This window comes from Varroa destructor, unplaced genomic scaffold, assembly GCF_002443255.2.
Source record: "Varroa destructor unplaced genomic scaffold, Vdes_3.0 BEIS01000004.1, whole genome shotgun sequence".
NCBI lineage: Eukaryota > Metazoa > Arthropoda > Arachnida > Mesostigmata > Varroidae > Varroa > Varroa destructor.
The window spans coordinates 32,274,547-32,293,822 of record NW_019211457.1 but is presented as its reverse complement, the minus strand read 5'-3'; positions in this window follow the sequence as shown (position 1 = coordinate 32,293,822).

The following is a 19,276-nucleotide window of genomic DNA, read 5'->3' as shown; positions in this document are numbered from 1 at the left end:
AGGCGAGACCAGCACCCAGCTTAGAAAATTACCCGAACATGTTGCTTGAGCCGACGGCCAAGGTCATATTATAAGGGGTACAGCAGAAGCAAAAAGGATAAGTACCGTAGCAAGGACTGAAGGTCAAGAGAAATGAGATACCTGCAACCAGCACAGCGGCACCGGCGAGCCGATCAGCTAACAGCTATTTTCTAAAAAATCTGCCAGCTATGAATTCAGAGCACCAAACTCTGATAAAGCTGTACTACTGTCTATTGTCCCTCTAGCATGCGCTTTCATTGTCGCGCGCCTTATACTAGGAAATATAGAATACGGTAGATAATATTAGCTAAAAGAAGATACCTCCTTTCTGTTTTTCTTAGGAAGTGTCGGAGAAAACACGAGAGCGAAATAGAACCCGATGAAGAAGTAGTCGGCTGCTAGAAGAGGCTACATACGTGTGTTTTATTTCGGGCTCGCGTTTCGCTTAGAGGAGAGGATGGCCATTCCCATTATGGCACAAATACGACGAAGCGATGTCGTGTGAATTCACAACACTCGATCCAAACGCCTGCTTTCCTACCCTATACTGAAGCGGCCTGCTTGAGCGCCACGCTGACCAATCGTCCGCCTGGAATAGAGGGTTTGGTCGTTCTGGTGGATCTGTTTTATGTTATGTCTGCCGTGGACTGGCCAGAAGCTTGGCAAGCTAGCCAGCCTCCGAGTGGCCTACTACGGTACACCCTTGCCTTGGTTCGGTTGCCGGAGCTAAGATTGACTGACCCCCACTCGCCCTTTGTTACATTTCCGTCTTTCTCTCTGCCACGTCCCCTCTTATCTTCAATGCTAAGTTGGTGGGTTGCTTAACTAAGTCGGCATTTTGCATAAAGAGCGGCCAAACGCTCATTCACTGTTTACAGCTAGTCCCAGTCGCAGTATGAGTGTGCTGCCAGTGCATAGATGGCTGAAAAGCCCCTTGAAAGAGGCGACTAGAGTGCTAAATAAGGTTATTCTGCCACGAACTGCCAGACCGCCTTCGTACGTTTTACACAGTACAAGGGACTAGTAAGTAATGTGGCCTTCTACGACTGGTGTCTCTTTTCGACGCGTCCAGCGCCGTGCCTGTCCCTCGAAGTTGACATCGTTTGGTACGCTTTGTCGTTCGTTAGTTGAAAGAAGCTAAAGTGAAAAGAGCCTGACACACTTAGTTCTCCGCTTGTGACCCAGTTAGTTGCAGCCTTTAATCCCGCCTCGCTTAATCACGATTATGGCTACATAACTGCTGCACACGCTGCGGCGTTTCACACACGGACTAGCGCTAGTGTGGTGTGGGCTCCATTAAAGAGGCCTAGGCAAATACGATTTTGTGACGAGCCAACGAGAGGCTGCGGCCACAATTGCGGCTGGTGGTAGGTGACGCAAAACGCAAACCTGCAGTTCTTTTGTCTCAGTTTAAACCTCTCCTCTCAAGGGAGTAATGTTCCTTTTTTTTTTTTTTTATCTGTTTGTCTGTCTTCCTGTCTACGGTCGGTGGTCATGTACAGCTTTAGCCAGTCATATCGTATGTTAGCTGTCGGCTTTCTCCGTTGGTTTACAGCAAAGCTCCCCATTGCTTGAGCGGAAAGTCTGTTCCTATAGCGTACTCTTCCTTCGTCAGTCCTTTTCCTAATGGCACGGGCGGATTTGCGCGGCCGTCGTGTAACTTCTGCCTTAGTTGAGATAACGCCATCGCAGTTCTGAGTGTATCACCATTACTACTACTGTACCTATCCACCTACCCAGGCCAGTTGCCCTGCTACAGCATTTCTCCCTCTGTAGCCGCCAACCGTTGCTGCTTTCCTCCGGCCCAACCGCTACAGACATTGTCCTTTCTGTACGATGTTCCTGTAGTACAGCTCTACAGCTAAAGCCTCCACTTAGAGCTCTCGCTACTCACCTGCGGGCCACTAACTGCCTCGGGGAAGAGGTTCGTACTCGTTATGAGACGTTCATTAATTTTTTAGTAAGCCCGCTGCGAGCCCCGCTTCTATCCTATCCTTTCTTGTCTATCCTATCGCTTTGTGCTTAAATCTGCTGCCGGTGGTACACCGCGCCACGGGGTGAGTGCCTCAAGGTACCCCTAGCTTCCGAGGTACGCCTAGCAAGTTCCGTAAGTGCCTAGCTGCAATATTTTATTACCGCCTCGCAAATCGCCAGACAGCCAACCAGTCTATCTTCCTGAAACCCAGGCTGCTCCCCAAGTTAGTGACGCTGTGATAGGCACACAGATGGTACTGATCTCTATCCTTCGCCATGGCCAGTCCGATGCAGTGCCACAGCTTCTCCGTTTTCTGCTGTCCACTGACATCCACTCGTCTAAATCCCCACGATTCCTTTAGACGTTTCTCATTAGGCCAGCCAGTTCCTCCTTCCTGAGTCGTCTGACAGCCCAGTTACTATCTTCTTATCGGTTCATTTCGATTTAACCCAGTAATTTAGGTGGCGACGGCGCTCTCGTAGCCATGGCGGCCACGACAGCAACGGTGGTGCTGTTGCATGCGTTGCACTATCGCTTCAATAGAATGACTTATTGCGTCTTGTCGGCAGTAGCGCAAGCTAGCGAATCACCGCGCAACGTGTCCTCGCTCTTTTCTTGTTTCCGGACCCTCGTGAAATCGCTGGAAGTTTCGTAGTGGCATGAGATCAGAGTCTGTCGTGACAAATCGTTCGTATAAATCAACTGCACCCACCGATTTCTGCCGGGGGGCTTTGAAAGGTTTCGATTACCCTGAGACCCTAGTACCGTCGCGGTCGTCTGCAGATCAACGAGGCAGTCGACAAAGTGTGCGCCGACGGCCAGGCACTCTCACTATTTATGCCGTTTTCTGTGGTGTTGATGATAACCGAAAAAGGGGAGTGCTCTTATATGAAATATGGTTTTCAGAAAATGGCGGATACGCGCACGCCAATCAGCAATGGCTGAACGGAAGTCAGAACATGAAATTCTATAAGTGGAATTAATACGCCTTGCGTCTTACCGTTTAAGCCATACATGTATATATAGATAGGGCTTTCTTTGTAAAATAATTAAATAATTAGTTTAACAAAATGTGATTAATTTGTAGCACATGGTAGAACAACGCATTCTGCTAAACGAATGCTATAAATTGAAAGCGTTATTTCTTACACTATATTTGTATTAGGATTTGACGAGAATAAGTTCCTCTCTTTTTATATCATACAAAAAACAAAATTGCGCTGTCATTTCGGCACGAAACACAATACTCTTTTCACAAACGCTATCCAGTGTTCTCGATACTTTCTAGTCAAATGATTCCTTTGAGGGATCCATATAAAAGTAGGTAAAACTGTTTATATCCTTGTGGCAGATATGTAGTGATAAAATTGGGGCACTGTTAGCTTCTTTATCAGTCGCAAGTCAAGTTTTCTCGTTAATTCGGTGTATATGAGTGAGGCAATGTATGAAAACGTCTGGCGTCAGCGATCTTGCGGATATCGATACCAATGGGCACAAGAGGACGTCACCTTCAAATATTAAATGTTGTTACATTCAAAGAGATCTTTGCTTTGATTGCATGACAGATAAGGGACAAGTTATCGTATGCTCTTTGGTGCGTATATATCCTTTATGCTTTATTTTTATCACGTCCGCTTTTTCCCTTCCTTGCCGCAGACCCTTTTGCTCGGCCGGTTTTGAAGGGAAAAGTGACAAATAACTGCCTATCCTGTCCAACGTTGTCCGTTGAGAAGGTGTCACTGGTTCGGTTTTTCGCCCTTTCTTTACTCCCAGCGGATCCTCGCGCAATGGTGAAGGCAACAGTGGTGGCGGGTTGCTTTCAGTGTCGTCCCATCGCCATCGCTGGAGCTGGCGTAGCTTTCAAACGATGAGAGAAGCAGGACTCACCGTATTTCCTAGAAAACTGCTCTGGGCGCTGCTGTCAAGGTATCGTCGAGATAGTCATTGAGAAACACCTATATCAAGTTCTGGGGGACCAGATAAGTGACGGACAATTTTGCGGATAGGCAGCTGCGTGACGACAGTTTGCGGTTCGTAATAGTAGTATTGGTAGCAGTGGTAGTGGTCGCCTGCAGTGGGCAGAAGGACCAGGAGTGAGGCCGAATGCAGTATGTGGTATAGAACCAGATGGTCCTGCCAGCCGCAAAAAGGCAGTGGAGTCACTGGCGTTTGGTCGGGTGGGGAGGATGGGAAAGGACGAAGACCGCCATATCCTGAAGGGAATAGATCGGTTCGTATAGTTCGCGAGTTAGCGCGGTGCTCCAGCCGCATGAACGGCAGCAATAGCGGTAGAAACTGCTGCTACTGCAGTAGGAACCTCGTATACGAGCCGATCTGCGGTGGCCGATCGGTTGTGGCTGGCCTGTGCTCCCTCTGGGATGAGGGCAAAAGCCACGAACGAATTCAAGAGAACAGGCGGAAGAATTGCCGAAGGTTCGAGCTAAAATTCCACTGCTGCCATCGAGGGATAAAAAAGAAGAAGTCGTGAGGAAAAGCGGAACTACCGTAAAGTGTGGTGGCAACCACGCGTAGAAGGTTGGCTGCCTGTCGGCGGTCGGTTCGAAGCACTCACTACTGGCACTGCCCTTGCTTCTCCAAGAAGAGCAGCAGAAGCGTCGCGACCGGATATTACCCAAAATGACGACGGCTTTGCTATTGAGCGCTTGTTGAACAATGGCGATTCATCTTCCCGCCAAAAGGCTCTCGAGCTGCGACTCTACTGCAACTCAAATGGGGTCTATACCGCGGCGCTCTACAAGTCCGCGTATAGTCGCTGAAACCACTAAAAGTCGCTCGTTGCTCGCCATTTCTTGTAAACGGCAGCTTTTCCGTGTGGTTGAGAAGAATTTGGAAAAAAGAAGGCGGGCATGGGGCACCGTTCTTGTTGGCGCGTTGCGCCGTAACTGAAGATCCCCTTAATATTAGAGGAATCGCCACTATTGGATGTTGATGGAGTAGCCAACACGTGAAAACGATAAATATGGGAGGAGGGCAAAATTGAGGTGGAAAATGAGAGAATCTCACGAATAATATCAAGTGAAACAAAGTGCTACGCAAAGCTTCTTAAGATTCTTTTTCTGTGTCATTCGCTCGACGCAAAGCAGAACCCTATTCCACGTGGTCCATTCGAGCAAATTTGTTATGTGTGACCGTACGGGTGCATCGATTTAAATCTACTTATATTCATTGTTGTTATCAACAGAGATCTTGGGCAGGTTAGCGATTAATCAACACGAACAATATGTAAAAGTCTTGTCCTATACTATTAAAACAGTATCTACTTCACTAAACTTCATAGTGTGGACAAAATTATCGTGAACCAGTATCGAAAATTAAATTATGCGCACTCTACTATACATATATATATATATATAGCAGAAAATCCAAAAGTAATACACACCGATTCTCTTATATGAATATCCCTTCATTTAATATATTCACATAGGTCTAGCCTTTTCCTGTCTTTTCCTATCGTTGCCTTTGGTGAAGTCATTATCATTATATCGAGACAGTGGTAAAAATAACTAGCGGGCATCGATAGAGCTTACCGCCTCCATCGGCTCCTTTCTTCTCTCCCTGTCTCTCTCTTTCTGACGATCGACGCAACAGCAACGACATATCAGTTCCCTTAGAAGTCGCCCAGCCAAAAAAGATCCCCGCTTGTCCAAGGACCATTAAGCTGCCATCTGGCCGGCAGACAGGAACTTCCTGCGTACCTTTCTCCAATTTCTTTCTTTCAAAACTAGTATCTCACCTCCACATTATCCGGAGGACTTCGAAACATAGCAAACACCATCCCTGAGCCAGCATCGTTACTGGATGGACAGCCATCGAGCATCGGACCTTGATCGGCTGATAACAGCAAAATTGAGCATTTTTCCGCTCTATTGGTTCTCCTTTTTTTATCTTTCTATTGTTATTCGCGTCTTCGTTTTTCGTTTCGTACCTACCTATGAATGAAGGAGCAAGCATACTCACGTACCAACCCTAGTCGAGCAGGCTCGAACCTAACCTCTACCTTCGATATAATCATATGTACTGCGCCTGCAAACTAACCAGAATCCAATCGAGACTGGCAGCTTCCATGTTCTCAGTCCGGGTGCCAGGATAGGATATATAGGCTAGATGGGATATAAAGATAGCAAAAATGTTTTCTAGCTTACTTACTTCTTCTTGCTCTTGGGCGCCTAGGATTCCTTCCGCTGCATCGCTCGGGCTGCTTATGTTGATGCCGCCGTAGCCTCCTACGTTGCCGCCCTTCATGGAGAGTCTTCTGCTTAATCCTTCATAAAAATCATTGCTGCGTCGAGCCTTTTTGGAGGAGCTTGGAAAGGCTCATCCGGTAAGACGGAGACCGAGCCACGCAGGCCGGTTTGCATTATTCGACACGGCGGCAGCGCCGGTGTTCCAACGTCGGCCAGTCCCCCTCCCCGACGCTTCTTTTCGTGTAAAATGACTGCAATATCCGTTGTCTGTTGAGAGCATGCGGACAGCCTCGAAGAAAACCCCGTCGTTACAGCTTTGCAGCTTCTCTGGACCTGCAAAGCTCACTCGCCCCTGGTCGACGGCAATTGTTCCCCATTTGCCTGTACACCCCCTCCATAACATTCCCGTTCGTACGGTCGCCCGCTTGATTTGCCCTTTTCTCCCTGCTAAACAACGAACGTCCGTCGGATCTTTAGCGGGTCTTCTTTTTCGCGACTATACGAGAGGCGAGGAGCGTGTGCGCATCCACGGTTCGTCGGCTCAGCCCCTTCAGCGCGGCACAGGACGAATTCTGAAGATCTAACCTGTGTTTTTGTCCCAGGGCCCAGACTACCCCTCGCCCGCTCATCCAGTGTCATTGCCTTCTCTCTCTATCTCTGTCTCACTCTCTCACACATTCTTTGCTTTAAGCTTTCTTTCCGGATAACAACAGCAGTGATAGCGGAAAACTAGTCGCTCGCGACGAGTGGCTACGTAGACGGATAGCTGGTTTTAGAAGCAACGACAGCTCGTACCGCTGCTACTAGCATCACCGCCACCGCTCACGAGTTAAAATTACCGTTGCTGTTTTTATGCCTAGTGCGTACGAAGGCTACATAGTGACTTCTTCTTTTGCTAACTGCCGTCCTCTGGCTTGCTGACTGGCCTGCTTGCTCGTGACCTGACGGCCTTTCTCCTCCTTCCATTCGGTCTCTTCTTTTTCTTTTCATCTTTTGCACACTTCATGTGCGGGCAAAAATGGAAGAAGGCATTGTTGTTTTTTATTCTGTTAGCATGCGGCGTCGTTGGGGCCCCTTCTTTTCAAGCGGCTTTCAAAGGCCGTGTCGGCTCTCTGCCGTTTCGAACCCTGGGCTCCCCGTTAAACTAGCTGCCGCTCCGTTGGTTAGAACGTGTGCGACTCTTCCTAGCGCAGGCCGGAACACCGGGAGCTGAGCTGGGTAACTCAGCGTGGATTCGTCAGTTGAGCCATGCCGGAATTTATGTACTCTCACCTATTCGTCGCCGTCGTCTTTTCTCTACGCGACCCTCCTGCACCCTCTTTCTTTACAAGGTCTTGCTTCGTAAAAGTGTCTCGCTAGCTCAGGCTCGTTTTCTTTTCACCTAGAGACGTAGGACTGCTGCGGAAAAGAAATGAAAAGACAGGTCTGAAGAAAGGTTGACTCAGCGAGGGTTATTTAAAGACGAGGATACTTCAGGCTAACTAGGCGACGTGGCTAAGAATCTTCAATTCCGATAAGAACTGGAGACGAAAGAATCATGAAAAATCTACATAACAGTAAAAGGAATAAATGGTAATAGTTGACTGAGCTGTCGCTGCCTGATCAATTATCTCACACAATCTAATTTTGCTTCCTCAAGTCAAATTATAGTAGGATGTACGTTTTAGGTAGACAATGTAAATTAGGGTAGAGAACCACAGAGTGACCAAAGAGTAGTTTGACCATGTAACTATGGGGAGCTCTAAATTGTGTTTTTCAATTGCTAAGCATAATCTGAGTTCAAACTGCATTAAATTTGATACAAGGGACCCCGTACAATTAGTCTTCTTTTATTGTTGAAATTATGTTGAAAGCGATTAGTCTAAGCTATTAACATATTTTAAAATTCTACATCTTACATTTTCTTAATAAAAACTATCATTATATATGGGGTAAATTTCTAGTTTTGGAGCCGTTGTTATTTATTTTTACACCAAAAAATGCTTCTTAAAATGTTCCAAACAGCACGCGACTTCAACAATGGGCTCAACCGGTGCAAAAAAAATCGCATGCTTTCCATCCTCAAAGAAGGTAGGCAAGACGCTAACAAAATATCGCACCAGATGACTGGCATAGCATACCTAAAGGTAAAAGTTAAATTCGATTTACTAGGTCTAACGCGCGATAATGGGTAAAAATCTCCTTCCTCAAATAGCGTTATGTTACTAAACGGTACTGCCACCCAGTAGTAGACCACCTTTATTCCGAGAAAATGCCGTTCTACAAAGCGCTGACGCTAACAATTAATTGGTTGCTAGTGTTTTGTTGCCACGCCTTTGCGACGCTATTATCGGAGCTGTGGCTATAGAATAACTTCGAGCGAAAAGACGTGGGGTAGCCTCTCAGTTATTGTTTCCTCCACTCATATCGCGGCTTTGTTCAAGCCTTTTCTTTTTCTTTTTTTTTTATCTTTCGCCTTACACCCTGCTCATTCAGAGAAGCAGGAATGAAGTGCGATGCGAGGGTACGACAACAACGACGAACACAAACTGAGACGCTAGCTAGCCGCCGATTTCTGTACCACTGCGATGCTTAGACCGGCGCTTCGAATCTATAGAGCCCGTTTCTCAATTCCGTCTGTGTCTCAACGTCGCACTCCACCCTATCTTCACTCCTCTCACGGCCCTATTTTCTGCCCATCAAAGGAGGCGCATACACACAGACTGAGAACGGATTCACAGACAGATACCATGCGGGACCAGAGGCTGCTGGACAAGTTGGGAAGATCTTATCTAAAGAGTATAATTAGTTTCTCATTAGTACGTGCTTTTGCGGATCTGGCACCATAATGATTGTACACACGCATCGTCTAACCCCATACTCTTCACCGACAGCGTTTCCGCCCACAACTCTATCCAGCAACGCGTTAAAGAAGCTGATCATCTGTAGCAGTTGTAGTAGCGACGTACAAAGCACGTAGAACAACCATGGCAGGGTAACGTCTTGCCGCTCGTGGGGCTCCATCACCAACCGGCAACGTTTCGTCCCGACAGTGTCTGCAGGGCGGTAGCCTCAAAATGAGGAGGTGTGTGCAAGGAGATGGGGAAATGTCATATAAGGCCTTGTTTCGAAGTGCATATCGTATGTATGGCAACCTACTTACTCGGAGCTTTTGCCCAATCAAAAAAAATGAGTAAGCGTAGCGCTTTTGTTGGGAGAAAAACAGACTAAAAAGGCATGCGTAACCGTCAATTAGTTTGTGGATAAAACTGACTGGGTGACGATGAAGGCAAAGCTTGGAGCACCGCTTCGGCCAAGGAATTGCCCCACAACCAATACTCGTAAATAAAGTCTCTAAGAAAAAACATTAACTGAATCCAGTTTGTAGATGTACAAAGTAATTTAGGGAAAATTATGTTGCCTGTTTGTCGTAATGGGCATGCGTTCATCCGTTACTTTTGGTGCCAAACGAAAGCCAATTTTCCGGAAATAAAATAACAAGTCTTTCATGGCAAACAACACTGCATCGTTTTTAAAATTCGAACAAATCTGTCCGCACTGGACAAACCCCCACCAAAATTAAAAACTTCTTTTGCCCTCCTACGTTATTACCATTTTTATGCTGTTCCTGAAGAATGCAAGAGGCACATTTATGAAAAAAAAACGAAAGTTTGTTCAAGAAGGTTAGATAAAACGACTCCAAAGTCATCAAAAAGATAAAATCAAAAAAAACGTAGTTTTTAAGAGGTTTTTAATACAGTATGAAGACTAGAATCTTAATTGCCTATTGGGTGCAGCGATTTGTCTTTTGCAAGTTTTTACACTCTTTTGCATTTTTCTGATTTTGTACGCTTTGCATTTTTAGGAATTTTAGCCTGCTATCAAGTTTACGTGTAACAATATCGCTTGACGCACAGTTACTATTGAAAAGATATGTGCGGTTTAAAGCATACAAATTTTGAAAATGACCAGTTAAAAGTTTCGATCCCGAATTGAAACTTTAGCCGCGGTAGTTGACGATTTCGTTAAATAAATATGACGGTTAGAAATAATACGTTTAACACACAAAGAAAGTCCTTCAAATGTATGTTTTTGTTTAGATAAGGTTTTAGAAGGTACGTATAAGAAAATCCTCAGTTCAGTGGGAACTGTTTGGATTGGTACACAGTAGTACGCGAAGTCGCCGAGCTCGCTGTTCTGTACCACTGAGCTAGGGTTCATTCAACACCTATTCGAAGCACCTGTATGTATAAATATATTCAGCGAATTGGAATAACCTACATTTACTGCGTGACGAAAATGCTCTCATTTGCTGCCTACACAATCGACACGCTACTTGTTTTAGATTATATTTTGTAGAGGGCAAATGTGGATAAAATAATCTGCAAAAGGAAGGATTTTCCCAGAGGGAAATATGCCTTAGAGCTGAGAGAGAAAATTGTGTTGTTTTATCAATAGGGCCCTATGCGTAAATTCGTTGTACCTGCCGATAATTGCAATTATCACTTTTCTCATAAGCGAGATTGTCTAGTTGCCCACTAACCAATGATTCATCTTGTTAACCTACAACGTGCTTTTTACCTCATCTTCCTACTTTTCTTGCTATTACTTCTTGTATACTCTCCGGGCCTCCTGTGCCACCTTGCACGCTCAGCATAGCGTATTATAACTTAAGAGTCGCAGACCTTAGCTGAAGTTGTGTCTTCGCAGTTTGCCGTAATTCTGTCCTCACGCTGCTATCGCAATTTGTCCCTCTAGGCTCGGTGCGAGTGTGGAGCCACAAGATCTCCTCGGGAATCGTTCCCTCTCCGCCCATGCCTTTACATTTCGGCCTTGGCGCTTTCTGAGCACTCCAGTTGTCTCTGATTCCTTCACCACTCTCCAGACATTTCTGCGAGAAGTTGAGCTGGTGGCTATACGTATAGATGTGAAATAACGACAGAGGGATTTTCCGTGAGTGACAACTGGCAGGAACAGGAAGAAAGCTATGCGAGCAAACGGGACTACTTTTGAGATAAATCAAAGCCTCGTATTTAGTTTGCGTTGTTGTGTTCTCAACTCTGCACTCGTCAGGCTCGCGCTTGGTGGCAAATGTGCGTGGATCGGCGTTCTCAGTGAATCGGTGGCTCGGCCGACTTCACGAGATGATTTGATGATCGGATTGAGGCGGTATCTCATGTGCGGGCGACCGATAGAAGCGCACATGAAATGGTTGGGGTAGATAGGCAACGGATTCGCGGGCAATAAATTGCTGTCTGAAGCTTTTCGCATTCCGAGCTCACTGCACTAGTAGACTTCTTTAAACGACTTTTTCCGACACGAGAAGAAGCGATCGCTGTTGGTTACGTTACGCTGGAACAGCGAAGATATTTCATAACGTGGCATACGGCATCTGTCGGCCCACACACATTAACTCGAAAAGGGGATAGGTATGACTTCAATTTCTTTTTTAGATATCGTACGCAGGTTAAAGGCTATTTATTGCTAAGGAGCCTTCTTAGTTTGTTAAGCCAGTGGTGTCTAATGTTGATCGTTGTTGCTTTAATTATACGCTCGTGCATATTTCTCATTCATATTGTTCTAGATTTGAAATCAAACTATACTAATGTAAAGGTTAAAAATAATATACGTCGGAGTCATTAACGAGATCCTGTTTTTTTTTTTTCGTAAACTTTTCCGTAGACGTAATGGATTCATTATTTTCCCTGCATGTCCCCTTTAGAAGAATGGTTCTGATAGGGATAAGGGCTGAAGATCATTAAAATTTTGAAAAAACACACTGACCGTCTTGTTTCATTTCGTAGGGAATAACTTAGTTAGTACAATCGTTCATTAAATGCTCGTTTGCGGTTAGTTGTACGCAGCGTCACTGGACAGAGCGGTGAACTGAGACTCATTAATTTTTGAAATCGTTGCAGTTCTTTGTGGACACGACATCGCATAAAGCATCCATGTTCACTAGGTTCTTTTCGTTTAACGTAAATGAATGGTGTTGAGTCATCAGGGGCTTGAGGTTTTCCAAGGTCTACGTTGATAAAATGAACAAAGCAAAGTTTACATTGGCTATTTGGATTTAGACTAAAAAAGCCAGTTATCTTAAAAGATGTGTTCGCCCGTGAAGTTCTTTGCGTACAATGTGATTTTTACGCAACTAACTCGGACATACGTGAGAGTATGACTCGATTTAGACAAACATTATAAACAGTTGTTTATATAGGCAAATATTAACGTAGACCCTTTAGAATGTACTGATATATTCTTAGCTTTCTTTTAGCGTTCGATAGTTTTAATTAACAAACAATTACAATGTACAGCTGCCTAGAAGAAATAATTTTGGTCTGGCCATAATGTCCAACGATTAATTTTGTACTTATAAATTTGTGATTGAACGATTCAGATAAACTACTGAGCGTGCGTGAGTCTCTTCCAAGTCAGTTTCGCCTTTTTCACTCTTGTAAGTGTTTACTTGCCGTCTCCAGTTCACTCGTAATCTCCTTTGACACTGGCTGGTAATACGTGCCCGGCATGTTTCTTTTCAATGTCAAACGTTTACACTCCGTCTTGAATGAATCTTGCAAGGCGCACCAGAGCAAGCAGGGAGACTCAGAAACCAAACTGAGATAGCTTCCTTTGTAAACGAACCTGGTCCGTACCAGCAAGAAAGGAACAAACGGTATTTAGCACGATGGGTGCTTTGCGGCTGTTTGGCGTTTTAGCAAAGTTTACATTGTGGTGACGCACTCGTAGCGCAAATGGTCTCTTTCACTATGATATCGGCCAACCACGCGTCCTGTACCCCCTTGAGAATACCCCACCTTTCCAAGAGCAGATGGCAACCTGCGGTAGAACATGAAGCAATGCTGCCAGATCCTCTTCTTCCTTCGAGAGATCTCAGGTTCACGTTCCTCTTCTTCTTCTCGTATTCTCTATTCTTCCTTTTCCTTTAAAGCCTGCTTTACTCTTTTCTCCTCTTCACCCTAATCCTGCTTTAGAGAACCCTCCCGGTCGAGGCGTCAAGTCCCTCCCGTCTGTCCTATCTCTTGCTCTTGCAAAACGTTTCTTACTTTTTTCGCTTGCCTGGCTCGTGCCACGGTGCTCCAGCCCGACACGCCACCGTGTGGGCCCGGCCGTCTCGTTCTGAATCTTTCTTTTTCTCTCTCTGTCTTTCTCTGAGCTGCACATGACCAGGAAAGGCGTACTCAATCTAGTTTCTCCGTTTACCAGATCGGGAAACGGAGAGACAAAAAGGTTGCTACCGTGAGCGCCTGTGGCTGACTTTCGTTTCCGGCCATTGTTTCTCTGATTCTCTATACATCGACCCACGGGAACACATACTATATACCAGCGACATTTGCCGAGGCCAACACCACTCGTAGCAATGGGAACGCCTGTGAACACAATTCGTGGTCGCCGGGTGATCTGCGATCGCCTCCTCTCCTGCTGAAATCCCCTCTCTCCTACTTTTTGCCTTTAGATTCTTCAGCCTTACCTCGGACCAGCCTTTGCCTTACCAGCTTCACTCTCGGATCTTCGTTCTTCTTGCAGCGTCGTTCAGATCTTCCGGCTATCCCGAAGTGACTGGAAAACTGTCTACGAGGGGAAAACAGAGGCGACGGCGATTACGGAAACAGCATCAACGAAGCCGGATCGCCGGGGGAAATGGCGGTCGGCGCGTTTTAGTAGCAACGAGAAAACAGGCCAGAGAACGAACAGGAGGAAGAGGAAAACGAAAAGGCCGAAGAAAGCAGATGAACAGCTCGCGAAAAGCAAACTACATGACTAGAGAGAGCGAGGGAGGAGACAGAAGGGGAAAGAGAAGATATTGAGCTAAAAAGGAGAACGAAGTGCTGAAGCAAGAACCGAAGGAAACTCCAAAGATCTTCCGCAGATTCTTCGCATTAGACCTAGCGTCCGGGCAGCGAGGTAGTAGTAACTAAGCAGAAAGAACGAAAGAAATAGAGAACATTGGGAATGACAAAAATTCGCAATGGAATGTGCTCACTACTTGACGGGTGCCGCTACCGTCGGTGGCAGCTGACGGTGCCAAGCTTCGTCGTCCAAACGTTTCGGCGGTGGCCTGTGCGCTTTATGGCTTGCTCCCTGTCTGTTAAGCCACGGTCCAGGACTTCACGTTGTAAGGACGATGAATGGAGAAGTATACTTGACGCCTTTTGAAGAAGGGACAGAAGACTTGCCGAGAGGACGCGATAAAATAAGAAAATTGGAATAACCTTTTATAGTGCGCCGAGAAAGACTACGGCAGCCAGGGAGGTTGTATGACTAGGGGCGATGGAGGTCGGGTTGTAGTCTGGTAGCATAGAGTAACCTATAGGGTTAATGGAGGGTTGTAGGTAGAAGATCTGGCTATTAACACAAGCCGAAGAGAACTGCGACACTGAGTCTGCGGTGCCTCGCGCGAAAGAATTCCGAGTAGGACGCACCTTATTCGCCAACAGTAGCACTTGGGATCGTTTAATCTGACAGGTGCTGTGGCCCTAGCCCACAGAGAAGAGGGATACATTTGTAGCGATACTCACAGGACCAACATGAGCAAGCAGGGCGGTCTGCTCATATGTGCTGTTGCCCCCGCAACCCAGTTAAGGTTTGCTGCCAACATTCAGGTCGAGCCGGTTGCCGGAATCCGATTCCTATTAATATTCTTTGGTTACTACGTGATAGAACTCGCTGCAGGGTATTTGAGGCACTTTGTTGAGTTTCGTTGGCAGCCGAAACGCAACCCACCCGCTGGCAGTAAAATAAAAACGAAAAGAGCGGAGCAGACAGGCGACTGAACTGGTCCTCGCCATAACGAGTTTAGCTGTAAACATAAAGAGAGTCCGGCGAGTGGAAGTGATCCCCCCGTTGATCTGTCCTTTTTCCCACTCGTTTCTTGCCAAGGAATGGACCTCGTTATTCTACCCTAACGTAAATCCGAAAAGCGTTGAAAAAGTAAAAGCACCATACGGAGCAAAGCGGTGAGCGTCACATCACATTCGATTTTTTGCTCAAACTACCCGTTGCGCTGAGTAAAGGCCGAGACCAATTGCGTGGTAGTAGTCGTACTAGTAACAGCAGCACATTTGTGCAAATTTTATTGCCCAAATGCTTGTTCTGTTTTGTCGGGAGCTATCGTATCTCGCTCGTCGCTCCTAGCCGAAGTAAACGATCTTGCCTCCGAAATACCAACGCCATTCTCCAATAGGAACGTATGTCCTCCTTTGAAAACTGCTAGAAGCACTACGGCTTTTATTCCAATTCTTTTTGCGCCTGCGGCGAGCTTGTCGTGTATGGGCAATATCGAAGCTTTAACCTGCACTCGTGGCCACACATTTTGTTAGTTTTTCTCGCTATAAAAGTACTTCGTTCAAGACAAAATCGAATTTGTCAACAACGAAAATCAAAAGCATGGATACAACAGCCTATCCCCATACCTCATTCAATCAACTGGAATCACTCAATTCATCCTTGTGTCATTCATATTGATGACAGAATATATAATGTAACATATTATAATCAAGTAAGACGGTGGCCTATGTCATCTGACTGAACAACAGTGGCAATTTGCCTGTTGCATTATGTGTTCTCGTAGTTATGGTTATTACAGCGGAATTACCCCGGGGAAGGCTTGATAAACTCCGTTCATAAAGCTGGTCCCACAACGTGCACTTGTCCTCATGCGTGCCTGTATATGTCTTTGCAGCATGCAGGCCTTTTCCTAACTCACACTTAATTCGCTGCGCGTTGCTCCATAATCAGTGCGGATACACAGAATGAGCTAAGGGGTCGACGAGGTGACGAGTCCCGATACCGGACAGAAAACTCAGTTAGCTGTTTCATGGGGCGTCTGCGCATAGCAAACTAGTTCTAAGAAGAGAAAAACAAATTCAGTCTGTGGTCGCAAGCTGTACGTAATAAATCTGCCTACCCCTGCCATGGTAACCATCATAACTGCCATCGTCATCACACTATCCCCATAACCACTTTGGTTGGCAGGAATTGGTTCGCATTCCTTTATTTCACCAGGGTCCGGTAACAATTAAGTCGTGGCCGTAGCATAGGGTAGCCAATTGTGCACCCGAGGCTCGCATGCGGTGTGGACACAAAATCCGCAACGTCGTTTTCTACTACTGCTGCTCCTGTCCCGTAAATAGTTATATCTACATTGTTGCTTGTTAATCTTTTGCTGTTGTATGTCCGCTCTCTTCATGTGAAATAACATAGGTTGATTCTCGAATAACTTGCGCATTTTCGACTTTCATGCCAAGTTTTTGTTCCCTCACCACCACCGCTGCCACCAATAGCCATTCAGGCTCACTCAGATTCCAGGTATCTGTCTCATGCCTGCCTCTTTCGGTTAACGCCGTGATACCCTTATCTAAACGGGAGTCCACCAAGCGTCGAAGGTGTTTACTGTTAGTCGATTCAATCAGTCGACACAGAATTTTCGCGGTAGCACGGCTTAGGCATGGGTAAGTGCATGTTGCAGGACCGACTCGAGATTATTCGCGAGCTCCCAATTAAAGGTCACTCGATTGATAAGTCTGGAATTCTAACGTGGATAGAGAAAGAAGAGGACGCGAATTCCGGCAACGGTGCTACTGCCGGAGGAAGTCAGCAGCTCCAGGTGGATGGGGGGATGTGCAATACGGCATCTATGATCTAAATGCAAATGGCATCTATGATGTCATTTGCATTTAGATTGTGTGAACTTGGCACACGAAGCATCAATGAAGGCAAGGCAAGCCGCGGTAAGCTAAACCGGGGTGGAGGTTTCCAAACATTCGCCACTAGTCTCTGCAAAGTATTGCGTCCTAGGCGGGGCTGGAGGAATCACTGGTTTTTGGGGGCAATTAGGCAGGTGATCAGAGGACAGGGATTTTAGGATTTGGAGAAAACTACCTTTGCCTGGATAGAGACCTGTTTTGGCCTGTTTGCCGGTTTGCCAGTCCTGTCAGGGACAGACAGTCAGAAACGAAACGAGGGAGTCGAGCCATAGGGAAACTATTGGGAGAAGGATGGTAGTAGTATTGTTAAAAACAGGATATTGTGGACGAAAAATAGGTTATGCATGAGGCACATGCAAAGAAAACGATGAAGAGATTGAAGTCAACTACGAGGAGACAACTACAGATCAATCCGAGATCTTCGCGGAGCACCTTGCTGGATCGGCACTTCTCTTGATTTCCAACAGAGATGCCGGCGCAGCGTTTCGTTGCACGCCGTTACCCAGAAACCAGCAAGAGAGACTCGAATGGCTTGGGAGACTGCTGAGGCGCCGCTAGCCACGGATGACACAAGCTACTAAGGGTACGTGCATATCCCTGAACGCTGACCGAGTTCTTTGGAGAAGCTGGGTTTCGCCATACCGACGCCTAAGAATTCAATCAAAAAAAGAACTGCCTCCATCACTACCGAAGCGGCATTGTGATATCGTCCTACCTACTACAGAAATACGTCCGCCATGAAAATAGCCGTTGAAACGCCAAGGTCAATTCTCGCTGTGAGTGGAGGGTTTCGAAGAAGAGAGAGCGAGAGATAGAGATAAGAATGCCATTATCCGGTCTATATGAAAATTCCATAGAATATGAAATTGATTTTGAAAATGTATTTCAAGTCCCTCGTAACTATCCACATAACACACATAACACAAGTAAACAGACTTGTGATTTACGAGGTAGACGTTGGTGTGTGCATATGTGTGCTTGATGGGGACAGATTTCCGGTGTGGTTGGTTCAGAGGTAACACTACTTAGGATTTTTGGATATTGCTTAAGTCGAAGTGTATGACGGATGTTATTCCACTCAAACGGTAGGGTGTACACCTCCAAAGGGAAGATCATATTTATGTTCATGTTTTTTTGTAAAATCGATTTTTATGTAAATAAAATAGAAACAACAAATATGTTGGGACAGGATCAATTAACGCACCGTTCACTTAAGCTTAACTACATTTAACAAATCTGTGATCACTAAAACTCCGCTAAGTAATCCTGTCAAATAAAATTGATCTACCATGCATCATGATAGTGGCGATGGATTTGACGATATATTATATCATTTGGGGGATACATTGTATTAAATTAGAGAGGTTATAGACTAGCCATTTGTTTTTTCAGAAAAAGGCCCATTCAGTAAAAAATTTCTACCGTCGTATAGCACGATGCATTAATAGTTGAGTATTTCAAAATTGGTGAGGCACTTTAAAAAACAGTCGTAGGTTGATTGCAGTTGGGGTTGCTCTAGTGTCGTTCCCATCAACAATTTATACGACTGCCTTTCCAAGGTTACTGCGTTGCTTGTCTTTGAGAATACATGGCTGTAATTTTTGCCGACGAAAAGTATCGCGTACCTCATTGCGTACCATCAGGCCCTTTGGTTTGGCCTTGACCTCAGCTAGTCTAATAACGATGATAAAATTCCTTCTAAATCTCGGACTGGTTACCCGAAAGGCAGGTAACAGATGAATCCTCCTTGAATCAATTTTCTCGGATTCATTAAGCGTGAATATCACAGCTTTTTGACATGTGTTAGTCTTCAAATTATCTTAAAAATCACGTAACACAATAAAGCACTAACAGAAGCTTGACGGTTTTAAAAGCAACTTGTAGTAAAACGCATTTTATTAATCTATTTTATAAATACGTATTAAAAAAAATATTTTGTTTATTAGAAAAAAGAAAGGGAAATAATGCAGAAAAACGTGCTTCAGATTCGTTAGCATAAGTTAAAAGTCATTTGAAATATATTCATTTGTACCGTGTCCCTTGCTTGTTTACAATGAACGTCTTTTTTTAAGTATACATTTATAAAATAAAAAATAAAAATAATTTTGTATGAAATACTATGCGTGAAATTTAAGTTAATGTCTTAGAGAGTTATTAATGAAATCTTATTAGTCAAAACATTTATAGCAGCATATATATGAAGCTTACAAGATAATTGCGTAATCTAAATATAAGGGCAGAATCCACGATGATTTAATCGTCGATTAAAGAAGTCAGAGTAAAGTAATTTAAGGAAACGCGGTAAAGGACGACAGCCTTTTGAGCCAGTCGTGAATTTATAATAGTGATTTCATATATCGGCTCACACTTAC